Below are 14,121 nucleotides of genomic sequence, written 5' to 3'. Positions count from 1 at the left end.
TTACAAAACCCAAAAGATCTATGGGGCCCATAATAGTAAGGCTTGCTGCCTCAGAAATGACAGGCTAATAAAACACTTCCAGAAATTCTCTTGAAACTCATTTAACACATGATAACATGCCATTGTACTTTGCTAATTAAAACTTTTTAGAGACCCTAATTTCAAGGTAACCTTTGTTGAGAACTTATTATATGTCAGCTACTGTGCAAGGCAATTATATGTATAATATCATTCAGCCTTCAAAACACATGAGAGATAGGTGGTATTAATCCCATTTAAAAATGAATTAATTGAGGCCTGCCATGGCTAAAAGTCATCCATAAGGTCTACATCCAATAAGTGTTTATAACCAAGATTTAAACTAAGTCTACTAGATTTTGTTTCATGGGATATGAGTACATCTTTTGTCCATGTGAATAAACTGATAAACCTTTTAATAATTTAATATAAAAGGAATTTATTTCATTATATAATTTTTCAAAAATGCTTTGTAAGATCATTAATTTAGACAATTCCAGTAGCAAGGACTTTTAAAAGATCACATGTATCTATTTTTGGTTTTGAACCAGAAGGTAATATACATTTGCATCAAGAGTTTCAATGAGTTCAAATTTTCTAATATCTTGAGCAGCATTGGAAACTGAAATAGAGACTACTGTTGAATGTTTCATAACATTTATTTTCTTATGTTTATACCCAGATGCATGTTTTCAAATGAACAATTGCCGTCATTTTTGTTCTTGCAATGAATAAGGAGAAGCCTTGACCTTACAACCCCCAGGATGTTAAAACACTCATTATCTGGATCTTTCTATGATGTTGTTCTTCATGGTGGCCACCATCAGGACCACCAAGGAGATTCCATCCCTGAATAGACTGAGAACAAATGAAGCAGAGACTTGAGGGAGACAGTGTAGGGTAAAGGCTAAGATCTTGGGTTCTGGAGTCGGGCAGATCTCAGATACTAACCCAGCTCTGTTACTAATTAGCTGTATAAACTCTCACATTGCTTAATCTTGCTAAGTATCAAGTTCATGTAAAAAAGAAAGATTAATAATAGTAGTTACCTAATAGATTTGTTGTGGGAATTAAGTTAGATAATGCAATGAGAAATTCTGAGTACAGTAGCTGATGAACAGTAAACGCTTACAAAAATATTTGTCAGTGCTATGACATCATCATTGTCTTTGTCATCATCATTATTGGCACAAGTAGCATGAAAACTTTTGAAGGAAATGGGAGATCCCTGTAACCCTGATGTGGCTATAGGTTATGAAACAGCCCTGGAGGGTCAGTCCGTGTGGACCCATTCAAGGGAAGCACCCAGAGGTGTAGAGGAGGACATTTTGGACAGGATGATTTTGAAGATCTTATTTAGAACTGTAATTGTTTTATCCTCAGCCATTAAGTAAATATGTCTGCTATTAAATATGAAACGAATTCATTCATTCATTCAAAATCTATTTATTAGGTGCCTATTTTGGATCTGACAAGTATTGTTTTAGAAACTGGGGCACAGCCTTGAATTAAAAAGATAAAACCTAACTTCATGGAATTTGCATACCTGGGAGGACACAGACAATATATCAAAAAAGATAAAATATATGATGTGCCAGATAGTGAAACACGTTAGGAAGAAAAATGAAAAACAAAACACAGAAGAGTGATAGTTGATTCTGGGTGGGAGCTGCGATTTAAAACAGGATGGTCAGAGAAGGTCTCGCAGCGAAGGTGATGTTTTAATCAAAGAACCAAAGGAGATGAGGGATGAAGGAAAGAACTTTCTGGGCATGGGAGAAAGCAAGTGCAAAGTTTTGACCCTGAACCTGACTGTTGTGCTTAGCGAAGAGCAAAAAGGGGCCACTGGGCCAGAGCAGAGTGAGGTAGAGACAGAATCACAGGGGACCAGGTCTGAGAGGTGGGTTGGGAGGGTAGCAAATTATTTAAAGCCTTCTAAACCGTTTAAGGACTTTGGGTTTTACTCTGAGTGAGAGAGACCATTAGTAGCTTTTGAAAAGAAGAATAACATGATTTGACTTACTTTGAAAAAGTATCGGTTTGCTTGTGTTGAAAATTAGAATATAGGGAAGCAAGACCAAAAATGTGTTAGGATAATGCAAGTGAGCAGGTTAGTTGCTTGGATCAGGGTGGCAGTGGTGGGTGTGGAAAAAAGTGATAAGCTTCTGGATATATTTTAAAGGGCAAACCATCAATATTTGTTACTGAGTTGGATTTGGATTATAAGAGAAAGTGATGAAGCTAGGGTGATTCCAAGGTTTTTGCTATGAGCTAAAGAGGGTGGGTTGTCATTTACTGTGATAGGGATATGAAGAGGAATAGATTAAGAGTGGAAGATCACATGTTTGTAGATACAGATAGTAGGTATAGAGAAATGGTATAAAATTTTAATGCATGCTGAGTGCTAAGTTGCTTCTGTCGTGTCCAACTCTTTGTGACCCTGTGGACGGTAGCCCGCCAGGCTCCTCTGTCCATGGGATTCTCCAAGCAAGAATACTAGAGTGGGTTGCCATGCCCTTCTCCAGGGGAACTTCCTGACCCAGGGATCGAACCTGCATCTCCTACTGTTCTTGCATTGTGGACGGATTCTTTACCCCTGAGCCAATGGGGAAACCCTATTTTTTTTTTTTTTTTGAATACTTACTAAATTTCAACACACATGCGTGCTAAGTCCCTTCAGCCGTGTCCAACTCTTTGTGACCCTATGGACTATAGGCCCACCAGGCTCCTCTGTTCATTGGATTCTCCAGGCAAGAATACTGGAGTGGATTGCTGTACCCTCCTCCAGGGGATCTTCCTGACCCAGGGATCAAACCCGGGTCTCATGTCTCCTGCATTGGCAGGCGGGTTCTTTACCACTAGTGCCACTTGGGAAGCTCATTCAATATTATATGCCAACCAAATAAAGATGTTGAGTAGACATAAGGCTCATTGAGTCTGGAGCTCAGGAATTAGTAGAGCAGGATTGGAAAAATACATTTATGAATGTATTGAAATGTCATTTGAAACTACAAGATTAGGTAAGGTCAGCAATGGAGTGAATGCAGATAGAAAAGATGCAAATCTCAATAAATGAGACCTAAAACACTGCAAAATTTAGAATGAAGATTGGCAAGGAGGAATCAGTGAAGAATTCTGGGAGACAGAGAAGCTGGGGGAAAAACAAGGGAGTTTGGGATCCTAATTGTCAAGTGAAAAAAAATGTGTTTTTAGGATGAGGAACTGTCCATTAGATTTATTTATTTATTTATTTTTTATGAGTGCATTAACTTTATTTACCTTACAAGTATGAAATACATCATCTGCTTTTTGCCAGCTGTGGGACATTCTCATAACTCTCCCCCATAGATTTCTGCTCATACTTCTACAAATATAATTATTGGGATCTTTGTCTTATCTTAGAATGTTACAGTTTTATGATTTAAATTTCACTACATTTTTTTTTTCACCTTGAATTCCATTTTCTCTCACATCATAATTTATCCATATAGTTATACTAAGGAAATGCAGATCTAGAGCTGACAGCCTTGGAGAAGGCCGAGTCCAGAATTATAAAAGATGCCAAGAGATTTCTTCCTCATCTGTTTCAATAGTACATCTACAATTATAATAGTACCCAATTGACATACCTTCAGTTCTAAAATATTATGTTACCTTGTACACAGTGGTATTCAGAAAACATTTGTTGAATGAATTAACCAGTATGTGTGGGGGCGTGCATGTCTATTTGGCTTACTGTCCAACACCATGCATTTTCCTTATGAAGTTTTGTTTTCTGAGTAGCATAGTCTCCAGATTTATAGCCAAAGAATATGATGGTTGAAGAGAAAGGCCTGGGATCTGTGTGCTCTAATGCTGGAGGCAGTACTCGCTGAGTCAGTTCAGTTCAGTCGCTCAGTAGTGTCTGACTCTTTGCGACCCCATGGACTGCAGCATTCCAGGCTTCCTGTCCATCACCAACTCCGAGTCCACCCAAACCCATGTCCGTTGAGTTGGTGATGCCATCCAACCATCTCATCCTCTGTCGTCCCCTTCTCCTCCTGCCCTCAAACTTTCCCAGCATCAGTTCAATTCAGTTCAGTCAGTTCAGTTCAGGCACTCAGTCCTGTCTGACTCTTTAGGACCCCATGAATTGCAGCACGCCACGCCTCTCTGTCCATCACCAACTCCCGGAGTCTACCCAAACCCATGTCCATCGAGTCAGTGATGCCATCCAACTATCTCATCCTCTGTCGTCCCCTTCTCCTCCCGCCCCCAATCCTACCCAGCATTAGGGTCTTTTCCAATGGGTCAACTTTTCGCATGAGGTGGCCAAAGTATTGCAGTTTCAGCTTCAACATCAGTCCTTCCAATGAACACCCAGGACTGATCTCCTTTAGAATGGACTGGTTGGAGCTCCTTGAAGTCCAAGGGACTCTCAAGAGTCATCTCCAACACGACAGTTCAAAAGCACCAATTCTTCGGTGATCAGCTTTCTTTATAGTCCAACTCTCACATCCATACATGACTACTGGAAAAACCATAGCCTTCACTAGATGGACCTTTGTTGACAAAGTAGTCTGTGCTTTTTAATATGCTATCTAGGTTGGTCATAACTTTCCTTCCAAGGAGTAAGCATTTTTTAATTCCATGGCTGCAGTCACCTTCTGCAGTGATTTTGGAGCCAGAAAAATAAAGTCTGACACTGTTTCCATTGTTTCCCCATCTATTTGCCATGAAGTGATGGACCGGATGCCATGATCTTTGTTTTCTGAATGTTGAGCTTTAAGCCAACTTTTTCACTCTCTTCTTTCACTTTCATCAAGAGTCTCTTTACTTCTTCTTCACTTTCTGCCATAGGGGTGGTGTCATCTGCATATCTGAGGTTATTGACATTTCTCCCGGCAATCTTGATTCCAGCTTGAAAATTACTGAACATAACAAAAAAAGTGAGATAGTCATTTTCAGTTTCTACTATGAGTCCTATTCCTCTCCAAAAGAAATTTGTCAATGTTGCTTCAGTTTGAATTATGTGACTCCCTGACTTCTAAATGTCTTCCAAATGACATGGGGAAAGTAGCTGAGAAGTTCAGAGTATCTACAGCTCATAATTTTTTTGCTCTTTCCTACGATTCTTCCCCAGTTAAATCTCTGTTTGCTTGTCTGGAGTCACCAACTGAATAAGTCACTTTCTCCATTTGGGAGACACTAATGCAAACTAGTTAATTGAACAATGACCAATTGCACAGGACAACCACATTGACAGAGTGGTTGCTTTATAACCTTGATTTTCAAAATTTCAATTTTGAGAATTTAATCACAGTCCACAGAACTGCTAGTTCACACAAATCTCCAGTTCCTGGGTAGCTAAGTTCGTCTAGAGAGAGTGAAGATTGAACTGTCTCCAATATATATGATACTTGATTTGAGGTGAGCTCTAGCTGCACGTTACTGACTAAACTTATCAAATGACTGTGAGAGTTTAAACTATGGAGGCTTGTTGCAACTAATTTCCATAACTTGTTCAGCAATTTCACTATCCATCAACATTGCTGTTTTCTCTCATGGAGTATGTATGGGACTGTCTGTTAGATTTAAAAACATGAAGGTCATTGGTAATCTTGACACTGAATGAATAGAAAGCTGATATGATTTGGAAATGAAGCTGAGCTTGCCTCTATTTGTTAATAGAACTCCAGGTGGACACACTGAACTAAAGGCTTGAACACAGACAGAACTAGGACATGGCGTCGGAAGAAGTACCAGCCATACTGGGTAAAGTAATGAGAAATTTGCCCAGGGGAGCTCACTGGTGAACGGCAGCTAGGAGAGCTACAGAGCTCATATTGCGTTCATGTCACAACCTGGGGAGGCAATGACAGCTGAAAATAAGCTCACTGCCCACTTGACTGATACTGTGGTGTTTAAAAAAATTAACTCTTCATATATTTTTATTTAAAGGTATGGCCTATATGTGTAATTCTGTATAGAATGCTTTTGAATCTCACTTAAGGTCTTTAGATTTCCCTTATGTCTCCTCAAAGCAGTTCCTTTTAGTACTCATAGCATGAAACTACCATCTTGGTAATTATGTTTACTAAATGAATTAGGGAGTGAAAAAAAAAAAAAAACTGTAGTCATTCAATTTTCCTCTGGGGCAATCTTAAACTTCAGTTTATTCTGCTTATTCAACTTCATTCAACTTGGGATTTTTCAACAAAGCTGATTTGATCTTATAAGTCTTCCTGTGATACCGTCTAAATTGCTGGAAGATGCCTATAGAAAGGGGGTCAGCCCTCTTACTGTCTGGATTATACCTGAGACACAGCTTCTTCCATTTCCTACCATGGAAAATGTCTGTGCTTAGTAATTACCTAAAGCCATTAAAATATCTCTTCTTAGCCTACCCCAGGGTCCCTGGAAATTTGCAGCTATAATGTATGGCTTTCATTATTAGTGAAACTAGAGATAGGCTTTCACCTTGAGTGTTCTCTGGAATTGGGTTATCCATGGGGGTATTGCTGGGATCAGACACCACAGCAGAAGATTATTAGCAAAGCAAAGGTATGGGAAGTCCGTGGTATTAGTGGAGCTGCAAAAAGCTTCTGATGATAACATGCAGGCTGATCAGAAGTTTTCTAAACAGCACTGTGTCCTTTTCCTTCAGTCCATACAGCTATCTCAGTAAAAAATAAAATAATTAAAAATACTTATTTTGCTTCTACTGTGAACAACATTACCTTGCTACCTGCAAAGGCATCACTACACAGTGTTTGTTAATGGTGCCTCTACTGTTCATTCACTGTTCAGAGGCAATGTATTAACTGAGAATAATATCACAAGTGAAGGTGAAGATGTGAGGTTTTCCTCTGCCATTACTAGCAGTGTGAGTCTAAGTTAGACATTTATTCTTTCAGAGACTCAGGTTACTTACAAAATGGAAATAGCATTTACCTCCCATGATGTAGATTAATAGTGCTTTTGATGCAATAGACTCATTTTAATAAATGGTATGATTTCCACATAAAATATTTTATTTACTATAAATCCTACCTGGAGTACCAGACTCAATTGTAAATCATAATCAGTATTTTCAGTAAAATTGAATCCCTTTTCAAAGGATTTATGTTATAAGCAATCATGTTAAAAATTATGTACCATGAGCACCTGATGTGTGTGACACTGTGTGTGTGTGACACTGTGTGTGTGTGTGTGTGTGTGTGTGCGTGTGAGACAGAGAATCTACTTATTGGACAAGGTTGTTGACTGTAGCCCTTTCAAATATGGATGTTGAAGTTTTCCCCTTTGACCCTACCTTGTCCGATAGCCCCTCTCTTAGAATACTCTTTAGTCTTAAAATTGTTCTTGGAGCATTGCAGGAAGGCATCCTCAAGGGGCATCCAGGAGGTGGCAGAGTTACCTTGCTCTTACTCACAGTGATGTATTGGAATGGACAGAGGGAAGTTGGTGCCCTTGTGACGTCTGGACACTGGTCCTTGTCGGATTGGCCTTCAAGGACGTTAAGTGGTGCTGAGGAACTCACAACAAACCTCTCTGGTCCACTCATCAACATATTCATGTCAGATTTTCCCCTCGTGGATGTCTTTTTCCAGTCGGAAAATAAGTGAAACTTTCATACTGTGATGTGTTTACTGTGATACATAGGCTTCCCTGGTGTCTCACACAGTAAAGAATCTACCTGCAAATGCGGGAGACCTGGGTTCAATCCCTGGGTTGGGAAGATCCCCTGGAGGAGGGCATGGCAACCCCTCCAGTATCCTTGCCTGGAGAATCCCCATGGACAGAGGAGCCTGGCGGACTAGCCACAGTCCATGGGGTCGCAAAAAAGCCTGACTAAGCACAGCACATATAGCAACAGCAGGAAAAAAAAAGCTTCTGTAGAGTAAAATAGCTGTTCTGTATTATTTTTGCCACCGCCATTTTCTATTGTAAAGTGTTTGATTCAATGTATTTAGCCTCTGGGCTTCCCTGGTGGCTCAGCAGTAAAGAATCCCCCTGCAATGCAAAGAAAGCATTGGGATCAGGGAGACCCCCTAGAGGAGAAAAAGGAAACCCACTTTAGGATTCTTGCCGGGGAAATCCTATGGACAGAGGAGCCTGGCGGACTACAGCCCATGGGTCAAAAAAAAGATTCGGACACGAGGGAGCGACTAAATAACAGCAATTCTTAAGCCTCATCCTTATCGGCAGAATAAGACAGTTAAGGATATTGTTTCTCTATTAGGTGAGTAATTCCTGGAAGGAAAATATTTCTCCACTGAGAAATACCACCATGTCTTCGGATTTCTGAAACAAATGTAAAATAATGTAAGAGAGAAAATGGTCGATTGTCTTGTCTTGGAGGCTTGTCATGAGTCACTCATGCTTGAATTCTTTATTTTTCCCCACAGCTTTATTCAGATATTCACATAGCATACAGTTCAGTGACTTTTAGGATATTCACAGAATTATGCAGGCACCACTACTGTCAATTTTAAAATATTTTCAAAGCCTCAAAAGGAAACCTCTTACCCATTAATGTCACTTCTCTTTTCCTCCCTTTCCCAAAACCTAGGCAACCACCAATTATAGATTTGTCTACTTTGGACATTTCATATAATATAAATGGAATCATACAATATATGATGACTGCCTTCATTCTTTTTGGAAACTGTTTTCAAGGTTTATCCAAGTTGTAACATGTACTAATGCTTTGTTTTTTATTGCTAAGTAATATGTTTTTGTGTGGCTATACCATGGTTTATTTACCCATTCTTTAGTTTAGCAACATTGATTTGTTTCTCATTTTTGGCTATGGTGAATAATGCTGCTGTGGACATCTCTGTACAAGTTTTAGTGTGGACATGCATTTTCATTTAGGTTAATACTTAGGAGTTGAGTTGATGGATCACGTGGCAGCTCTTATGTTCATTCTTTTGAGGAAATGCTAGACTTTTCCAAAGTGGCTGCACCATTTCACAGTACCAGTGTATGACTGTCCAAATTTCCCTACAGCCTCATTAGCACTTGCTGCTATTTTTCTTTTTGGTTATAGCCATCCTCATGGGTTTGAACAGATATGTCTTTTTATTTACATTTCCTCAATAGCTAATGATGCTGGGCATCTTTTCATGTGTTTGTTGACAACTTATGTATCTTCTTTTCAGAAATGTTCATTTAGATATTGTACGCATTTTAAAGTTTGTCTTCATTGTTGAATTATCAGAGTTCCTTATATTTTCTAGATACAGTTGCTTAGCAGATGTATGATTTGCAAATATTTTATCGCATTCTCTGTATTATCTTACTTTATATTCTTACTTTTATGCACTTATTAGAGGTATCCTTTAAAGTACAGAGGTTCTTATTTTGTTAGAGTACAATCTACAGTACTTACTTTTCTTTCACATTTGTAATTTTAGTGTCATCTCTGTGAAGACCAAAATCACGAAAATTTACTCCTATGTTTATTTCCTTTTGAGAGTTTTATAGTTTTAGCTCTTACTGGTAATGCTCTCATCTGTTTTGAGTTAATTTTTGTGAAAATTGAGGTCTAGCTTTTTTCTTTTTCATATGAATATATAGTTGTACCAGCACCATTTCTTGAAAAGACTCATTTTTTCAGCCATTGAATTGTCTTGGTACTTTGGTCAAAAATCAATTGATGATCGTTGCAGTTGTTTAATTCTAGACTCTCAGTTCTATTCCACTGATCTAAATGTCCACACTTAGGCTAGTATCACATTGTCTTGATTGCCATCCACTTCCAGTATGTTTTGACATTGGGAATTATGAGACCCAATATTTTTTTTCCAAATTGTTTTGAGTGCTCTAGGTCTTGTATTTCTATAGACTTGAGTGTCAGCTTGCCAGTTTCTGAGAAATACCAGCTAAGTTTTGGTAGACTGAATTGAATCAAAAAAGACGCTTGCTCCTTGGAAGGAAGGTTATGGCCAACCTAGATAGCATATTTAAAAGCAGAGACATTACTTTGCCAACAAAAGTCTGTCTAGTCAAGGCTATGGTTTTTCCAGTGGTCATGTATGGTTGTGAGAGTTGGATGGTGAAGAAAGCTGAGCTCCAAAAAATTGATGCTTTTGAACTGTGGTGTTGGAGAAGACTCTTGAGAGTCCCTTGGACTGCAAGGAGATCCAATCAATCCATCCTAAAGGAGATCAATCCTGGGTGTTCATTGGAAGGTCTGATGTTGAAGCTGAAACTCCAATACTTTGGCCACCTCATGCGAAGGGTTGACTCATTGGAAAAGACCCTAATGCTGGGTAGGATTGGAGGCGGGAGGAGAAGGGGACGACAGAGGATGAGATGGTTGGATGACATCACCGACTCGATGGACATGGGTTTGGGTGGACTCTGGGAGTTGGTGATGGACAGAGAGGCCTGGCGTGCTGCAATTCATGGGGTCGCAAAGAGTCGGACATGACTGAGCGACTGAACTGAACTGAACTGAATTGAATCAGTAAATTGGTATGAATATTGCCATCTTGACATTAAGTCTTTGGATTTTGGAATGTAGGCATTTTAGTATTTACTTATATCTTTAATTTCTTTTAGCAGTGTTTTGGAGTTTTCACAATATGAATTTTGTACTTCTTTTGTTTATTTTTAACCATTTTATTCTTTTTGATCCTGTTGTAAATGAAATTGTTTCTTTAGTTTTATTTTGGGATTGTTTATTGATAGTATATAGATACACAATTGATTTTTATGTATTGATCTTGTTCCCTGCCACCTTGCAGCATTTTTTAATTAGTTCTAATAGATTTTAGTAGATTTCTTAGGATTCTCTATATGCAGAATCATGTTGTTTGCAAGTAGGATTACTTCTTCCTTTCCAGTGTGGGTGTCTTTTATTTCATTGTCTTTCCTAGATTGTCCTAACCAGAACCTCTAGTACTGTTGACTAGAATAAGAACAGACATCTTTGTCTTTGTCCTGATCTTAGGGATAAATTATCCAACATTAAAAGATGCTTGCTCCTTGGAAGAAAACCTATGACAAACCTAGATGGCATATTAAAAAGCAAAGACAATACTTTGCCAACAGATATCTGTATAGTCAAAGCTATGGATTTTCTAGTAGTCATGTATGAATGTGAAAGTTGGACCATAAAGAAAGCTGAGCACTGACGAACTGAGCGACTGAATGACTGAACAACAGTCAAACATTTCATTGTCAAATGTGATGCTAATTGTGGCTTTTCCATAGGTGCCCTTTATTTAGTTGTAGGAGTGTTCTCTATTTCTAGATTTGTTGTTGTTCAATCACTAAGTCTCCGACTCTGCAACCCCATAGAGTGCAGCACACCAGGCTTCCCTGTCCTTTACCATCTCCCAGAGTTTCTCAAACTCATGTCCATTGATTACTGATGCCATCCAACCATCTCATCCTCTGTCATCCCCTTCTCCTCTTGCCTTCAATTTTTCCCAGAAGATTAGGGTTTTTTCCAATGAGTCAGCTCTTCATATTAGGTGGCCAAAGTATTGGAGTTTCAGCATCAGTCCTTCTAGTGAATATTCATGGTTGATTTCCTTTAGGATTGACTGGTTTGATCTCCTTGCAGTCCAAGTGTCTCTCAAGAGTCTTCTCCAACACCACAGTTTGAAAGCATCAATTCATCAAGAATTGATGAATAGGTGTGGAATTTTGCAAATGCTTTTTTTTTTTTTACATTTATTGAGATGTCTGTGCATTTTGTCCTATATTCTAATACGATATTCTGGTAGTTGATTTTTTTTTTAAATGTTAAAACAACCTTGCATTCTGGTATAAGTCCCACTGGGTCACTTAGCAATCATTTTTGTGTGCTCCTATATTTAGCTTACTTATATTTTATTGAGAACTGCTTTAAGTTATCACAAAAAGATATAGGGAAGAAACAGTTCATGTTTCAATATTTTTCTCATCTTTTTCTCCAGGAATAAAGATAGGTGCACACACACACTCACATGTAATGTACTAGCAAAATACATCCTTGGTGTTTTTGTTCTATTTGATGAAAATAATAACTTCTTCTTTCCTGCTTAGTGGTTTTGGCCTCATTATCAATAGAGTATATTTGTGATTTTATTACATTCTTCTCTCAGGGCATAGCCGTAAGTGAACAGAATTGGTTCCAGGATCCAGAAATTGACAGAGAATGAAATACTGAATCCAAGCAAACTTTCAAAAACAAGAATAAAGTAAAAATTAATGGGTGAGTATCTTGAATGATTCCTACTTCCATTGGACTTTACATTTATAAACCTTAGTACTTATTTGATCCATTGACACAGGATCATGGGAAGGAATGGAAGAAGGATGCTGAAACATTGTAAAGAGGAAATAGAGCTGAGAGTAGAGGGGTGGTTTGTTTTGAGTCTCATTTTACCCATCATTGTGTCTTCTTGGTGTTATAGCCGTGGGCTCAGCAGCTCCCTTCTATGTTACAGAAGCATTAGCCACATTGAAAATCTTAGTAAAAATCTGGTACAATAAATCACTCCTGTCCTATGTTCAGGCTTTCCTATCCATAAAATAAAATTGCTATGCTAACTTTCCTAACAAATCCTGGTGTCCTGAATACCTTACCTATAGTTACCTATTCAGTAACTATAGGTAAGGTTCACGTTTTAATTAATACTAACCTCATTTAATTCTCGACAACATGATGAGGTTTCTTATGAGATGAGATATTGTTATCCCCATTTTATAGATGGAGAAACTGAAGCTTAGTGTGCACTTTGCTTGGAATCATCCAGGTAATAAGGCAGAATCTGAACCTTTCTGACTCCAGAGGTAGTGTTCTTACTATTATGCTGCCAGAGATCTGATTCCTTTGTGTCTGGGAAGTAGTATATGAAAAATAGCTGATACCTAGATAAGTTTAATAAATTAATTGCATTGTGTAGAGCTGATAAAGTTGTGTTGATTTTTCTTCTCAAACCAAACCACATTTCATCTTGAACCCACTAATCAGAGAGAAGAGGGTAACTACAGTCTCTTTTTTAATAATATCTTACGTGGAAAGAAGTCTTATTTTTTGAATGGCACTCTTTCATCCTCCCGTGAAATTTATTTATATTCCGCATTAGGTCCACCACATGTCATGGTGAGGGGAGAAAAAAAAAACAATTCTTAGCTCTCATAAAATCCAGCATTGATGACTTCAAGTTGATGTATTGACTCTGGCGAAGGAGGGAGAGGGGTAGGACATGCAGTTCACAGTCTTACATGATTTGTTCTGGTGTGGACAGAGCCTGATCAGTAAGGTTCAGATGTCCGCACACTCAAGTTTAGGATTTGTCCTACCATCATTCAGTCACTTCACTATAAGCAACTGTTTACTTACTGTTTATTATCGCAGGTTCTAAAACCACATGGCGTGTTAGTATCCTGTGGCGCAGGTTATGAGTCTGATGTTGGCTGCTGTGTTTGTATTTGCAGTGTCTCTGGTCTGCCCTTCGCCCTCTCTCATCCAATATAAAAAGTGACCCAACGTTATGCAGCAAAATGTGCTCCTACTATCAGTTGGAAGTTGGGATTAAAAAACTGTGGCATGGTAATGCTTTGCTGTTTAAAAATTAAATGAGGTTAAGAATGATTATAGAGAAGGTCACCGGGTATAGTGGAAGTTACTCTGGACCTGAAGCCAGGAGCTGCAGGATGCCCAGTATCACAGCCCGACCTGGGTCTGAGAAATTACAAAAGGTGGGGGTAGGTCAGGGAGCAGAGGGGTGACCCCTCAGAATAGAAGACCTGTGCTGATGGTAGGACTTCCACCAAAGGGGGTACCCAAAGTTCAAATAATACTTTAAAATGAAATATGGCAAACTCACATTCATTAAAAATTAATAATATTTAGTTCTAGTGAGTATTCATGGAAATGAACCCTCATGTATTTCTGACATGAGTGACAATATTTTCCCTGAGCGTAATTTGGCAGTATTGTTCAAGAGCTGCTGTATTTTCATTGGCATATTCATCTATAATTTTTTCATTGGCATATTCGCATATCATCTTGTTTGCTAAGTTATCATTTCTAATGGCCACATTATATTCTGTTACGTGGATGCACCACACGATTTCTTAAAATCACATACTCCATTATTGTGATATTAGATTGTT

General features: G+C 38.5%; 1 long non-coding RNA gene across 1 annotated transcript in view; it reads left to right on the top strand.

Annotated features, from left to right (window-relative positions):
• Positions 1 to 13,493, top strand: part of LOC145527278 (uncharacterized) — a 194,577-nt gene extending 181,084 nt beyond the window's left edge. The window contains exon 3 of the long non-coding RNA XR_014069627.1: positions 12,102 to 13,493. This is a non-coding gene — a long non-coding RNA (uncharacterized LOC145527278). The remainder of the gene's footprint in view (positions 1 to 12,101) is intronic.
• Positions 13,494 to 14,121: the final 628 nt, after the last annotated feature.

Source organism: Giraffa tippelskirchi, chromosome 11 (genome assembly GCF_054371585.1).
Source record: "Giraffa tippelskirchi isolate mGirTip1 chromosome 11, T2T-mGirTip1v1.2.pri, whole genome shotgun sequence".
Lineage (NCBI taxonomy): Eukaryota > Metazoa > Chordata > Mammalia > Artiodactyla > Giraffidae > Giraffa > Giraffa tippelskirchi.
This window is presented reverse-complemented; position numbering and strand designations above follow the sequence as displayed.